Source organism: Pseudophryne corroboree, chromosome 1 (assembly GCF_028390025.1).
Source record: "Pseudophryne corroboree isolate aPseCor3 chromosome 1, aPseCor3.hap2, whole genome shotgun sequence".
Lineage (NCBI taxonomy): Eukaryota > Metazoa > Chordata > Amphibia > Anura > Myobatrachidae > Pseudophryne > Pseudophryne corroboree.
The window spans coordinates 833,195,871-833,201,054 of NC_086444.1; positions in this window are offsets into that span (position 1 = coordinate 833,195,871).

Consider the following 5,184-nt stretch of genomic DNA (forward strand, 5'->3'; position numbering starts at 1 on the left):
GGTTTACCTGCACTCGTATCTGATACAGATGATGGGGTTTACCTGGATCCCTTTAGTGGGGACCCCGATTCTACTCAGGTTATTGAACCCCTCATTTTTGCTATAAGGGATGTGTTAAAGCTTCCTCTAGAGGACACTGCCTTGCAGCAGTCATTTTTCTTTGTACAAAATAAGCCCAGTGTCACGTTCCCTGATTCTCCAGAGTTAGATTACTTATTCAAACAGGCCTGGAAAAATCCAGACAAAAAATTCCAAGTGTCCAAAAAGTTTTTGCGCACTTTCCCATTTGCCACTGAAGGTAGAAAATTTTTGGAGGAACCCCCTGGCGTGGATGTCTCAGTCTCTCGCCTGTCTCGGGCTCATTTACCTGTTCCTAAGTCTCTAAAGGTCCACTCTACTAGATCAGTGGGCTCTTCCTGGGCGGCTGCCCGTGGAGTCTCGGCCCTGCAACTATGCCGAGCTGCTACCTGGTCGGGGAAGAACACTGTTGTGAAGTTCTATAAATTTGATAACCTGGCCAAAGAGGATATCCAGTTTGGGCAGGTGGTGCTGCAGCAGTATCTGCACGTTCCCACCCGTTCTGGAAGCTTTGGGACATCCCCATCGTACTAGTTTCCCCCAATATCCCTTATGGATGCTGGAGAAAATAGAATTTTAATACCTACCGGTAAATCCTTTTCTCGTAGTCCATAGGGGATATTGGGCACCTGCCTCAGTGCGTGGACTTTTCTGCAGGTTCTTGTTCTATAGTTACCTATTCAGCTGTTGCTGTTGTTACCAGCCATTGGTGGTGGTTGTTAGTGGTGTGCTGGTGTGTAAATCTCATTACCTTTTCTGTTATGTTGCTTCTCTCATACAGTATGTCCTTTCTCCTTCGGGCACATTTTCTCTAAAGTACTAGAGGATGCTGGGACTACGTAAGGACCATGGGGATAGATGGGTTCCGCAGGAGACATGGGCACTTTAAGAAAGACTTTGGATCTGGGTGTGCACTGGCTCCTCCCTCTATGCCCCTCCTCCCTCTATGCCCCTCCTCCAGACCTCAGTTTGATACTGTGCCCAGTGGAGACTGGGTGCTTTCAGGGAGCTGTCCTGAGTTTCCTGTAAAAGAAAGTATTTGTTAGGTTTTTTATTTTCAGGGAGCCTGCTGGCAACAGGCTCCCTACATCGAGGGACTGAGGAGAGAGAAACAGACCCACTTCTCTGAGTTTCAGGGCTCTGTTTCTTAGGCTACTGGACACCATTAGCTCCAGAGGGATCAGTACGCAGGTCTCACCTTCGCCGTCCGTCCCAGAGCCGCGCCGTCGTCCTCGCAGAGCCGGAAGATAGAAGCCGGGTGAGTATGTGAGGAAAAGACTTCAGAAGACACCTTGATCTTCATAGAGGTAACGCACAGCAGTGAAGCTGTGCACCATTGCTCCCATTCACCTCACACACATCGGTCACTGTAAGGGTGCAGGGGGGCGCGCCCTGGGCAGCAATAAAAACCTCCTGTGGCAAATACACATATATACATTTACAGCTGGGCACTGTACATGTATAAAAAGAGCCCCCGCCATGTTATTAAGAAATTTAAGCGGGACAGAAGCCCGCCGCCGAGGGGGCGGGGCTTCTCCCTCAGCACTCACCAGCGCCATTTTTCTCCACAGCACCGCTGAGTGGAAGCTCCCCGGACTCTCCCCTGCTTGACACACGGTGAAAGAGGGTTTTAAAGTAGAGGGGGGGGGGCACATAATTGGCGCATATACATGCTACAAAAGCGCTACTGGGTAAACATTCTGTGTTTTTTCCTGGGTCATATAGCGCTTGGGTGTGTGCTGGCATACTCTCTCTCTGTCTCTCCAAAGGGCCTGGTGGGGAACCTGTCTTCAGAAAAGAGCTTCCCTGTGTGTGTGTGTGTGGTGTGTCGGTACGCGTGTGTCGACATGTCTGAGGTTGAAGGCTCACCTAAGGAGGAGGGGGAGTGTATGAATGTTAGGTCTCCGTCGGCAGCGCCGACACCTGACTGGATGGATATGTGGAATGTTTTAAGTGCTAATGTTAATTTATTGCACAAAAGATTAGACAAAGCTGAAGCTAGGGTACAGTCAGGGAGTCAACCCATGTCTGTCCCAATGTCGCCGGGACCTTTGGGGTCTCAGAAGCGCCCACTATCCCAAATAGTTGACACAGATACCGACACGGATTCAGACTCCAGTGTCGACTACGATGATGCAAAATTGCAGCCAAGGGTGGCTAAATGTATTCGATATATGATTATCGCAATTAAAGATGTTTTGCATATCACTGAGGAACCCCCTGTCCCTGACACGAGGGTACACATGTATAAGGGGAAGAAAGCTGAGGTCACCTTTCCCTCTTCACATGAGCTGAACGAATTATGCGAAAAAGCGTGGGAAACTCCAGACAAAAAACTGCAGATTTCCAAAAGATTTCTAATAGCGTATCCTTTCCAGTCACAGGACAGAATACGGTGAGAATCCTCCCCTAGGGTAGACAAAGCTTTGACACGCTTATCAAAAAAGATAGCGCTCCCATCCCAAGATACGGCTACCCTCAAGGATCCTGCTGACCGCAAGCAGGAGGTTACCTTGAAGTCCATTTGCACACATTCTGGTACGTTACTCAGACCGGCAATTGCGTCGTCCTGGGTTTGTAGTGCTGTAGCAGCATGGACAGATTCCTTATCAGCGGATATTGAGACCCTTGATAAGGATACCATTTTAATGACCCTAGGGCATATAAAAGATGCTGTCTTATATATGAGGGATGCTCAGAGACATTAGTTTACTGGGTTCCAGAATAAACGCTATGTCTATTTCTGTTAGGCGAGTCTTATGGACCCGACAGTGGACGGGTGATGCCGACTCAAAGAGGCATATGGAGTTTTTGCCTTACAAGGGTGAGGAATTGTTTGGAGAGGGCCTCTCTGACCTCGTCTCCACAGCTACGGCAGGTAAATCAAATTTTTTGCCTTATATTCCCTCACAATCTAAGAACGCCTCATTATCAAATGCAGTCCTTTCGTTCAAATAAAAGCAAAAGAGTATGTGGATCGTCCTTTCTTGCCAGGGGTAAGGGCAGAGGAAAAAAAAAAGCTGCACAACACAGCTAGTTCCCAGGAACAGAAGTCCTCCCCGGCCTCTGCAAAATCCACCGCATGACGCTGGGGCTCCCCTGAGGGAGTCCGCTCCAGTGGGGGCACGTCTTCGACTTTTCAGCCACATCTGGGTTCACTCACAGGTGGATCCCGGGGCAATAGAAATTGTTTCCCAGGGATACAAGCTGGAATTCGAAGAGGTGCCTCCTCACCGGTTTTTCAAATCGGCGCTACCAACTTCTCCCCTGGAAAGGGAGATAGTGTTACGTGCGATTCACAAATTGTGTCTTCAACAAGTGGTGGCCGAGGTTCTCCTGCTTCAGAGAGGGAAGGGGTACTACTCAACTTTGTGGTCCCGAAACCGGACGTTTCGGTCAGACCCATTTTGAATTTAAAATCCCTGAACCTTTACTTAAAATGGTTCAAGTTCAAGATGGAATCGCTCAGAGTGGTCATCGCCAGCCTGGAAGGGGGGGATTTTATGGTATCTCTGGACATAAAGGATGCATACCTGCATGTTCCCATATATCCTCCTCATCAGGTGTACCTGAGATTTGCGGTACAGGATTGTCATTACCAATTTCAGACGTTGGCGTTTGGGCTTTCCACGGCCCCGAGAATTTTCACCAAGGTAATGGCGGAAATGATGGTGCTCCTGCGCAAGCAGGGTGTCACAATTATCCCGTACTTGGACGATCTCCTCATAAAAGCGAGATCACGGGAGAAGTTGCAGAACAGAGTATCCCTTTCACTGAAGGTGTTACAGCGACACGGCTTGATTCTCAATATTCCAAAGTCGCAGCTGAATCCTACGACTCGCCTGCCCTTCTTGGGCATGATTCTGGACACAGACCATAAAAGGGTTTTTCTTCCGATAGAAAAAGCGCAGGAACTCATGACTCTAGTCAAGAACCTGTTGAAGCCGGTGTCAGTACATCATTGCACTCAAGTCCTGGGAAAAATGGTGGCAACATACGAAGCCATTCCCTTCGGCAGGTTCCATGTAAGGACTTTCCAATGGGACCTATTGGACAAATGGTCCGGGTCACATCTGCACATGCATCAGCGGATCACCCTGTCCCCCAGGGCCAGGGTATCTCTCCTGTGGTGGCTGCAGAGTGCTCACCTTCTAGAGGGCCGCAGGTTCGGCATTCAGGATTGGATCCTGGTGACCATGGACGCGAGCCTCCGAGGTTGGGGAGCAGTCACACAGGGAAGAAATTTCCAAGGCCTTTGGTCAAGGCAAGAGACTTGTCTTCACATCAACATCCTGGAACTAAGGGCCATATACAACGCCCTGCATCAAGCGGAGACCTTACTTCGCGACCGACCAGTGCTGATCCAGTCAGACAACGCCACCGCAGTAGCTCATGTAAACCGCCAAGGCGGCACAAGGAGCAGAGTGGCGATGGCGGAAGCCACCAGAATTCTTTGCTGGGCGGAGAATCATGTAAGCGCACTGTCAGCAGATACTAGGCTTCTCTGTGTGTGCGTGTGCAGGAGGTACATGAAATGAGGTCCCATGGATCGGAGTACACGCAACAACTATGATCTCTCTCTGCCACTTCCACAGACAGACAGTATTCTGTTAAAACATTACTGTTGAAAGTAAGAGTGCTTGAATCTACAACATTTGCAGAAGTATTCAGATAACCAAATTTGTAGAACTATTTAATCAGGTAGTTTCTACACATGATTCGATCTTGATTTTATTTTTCATATACAACCTCAATTTGAGAACGTCTATCAAAGAAGACCTACAGTGGGATGATAGAGACATACCCATAGGATAAGTATTCCTCCTGCCTTATTTACCCATTCCTCATTTAGACACAATAGCGCCATCTTCTTCTTTACCCCACCTTTCTCACAAGTATTTGGACTGTCTGGGATAAGTCCTTTAGAAGTAATGAGGCCGCTATAAAGTCTATTGAAGCGCCCAGTAAACCCCAAACAAACCATTTTTTGCACTGTCAGCAGTGTTCATTCCGGGAGTGGACAACTGGGAAGCAGACTTCCTCAGCAGACACGACCTGCATCCGGGAGAGTGGGGACTTCATCAGGAAGTCTTCGCACAGATTGCA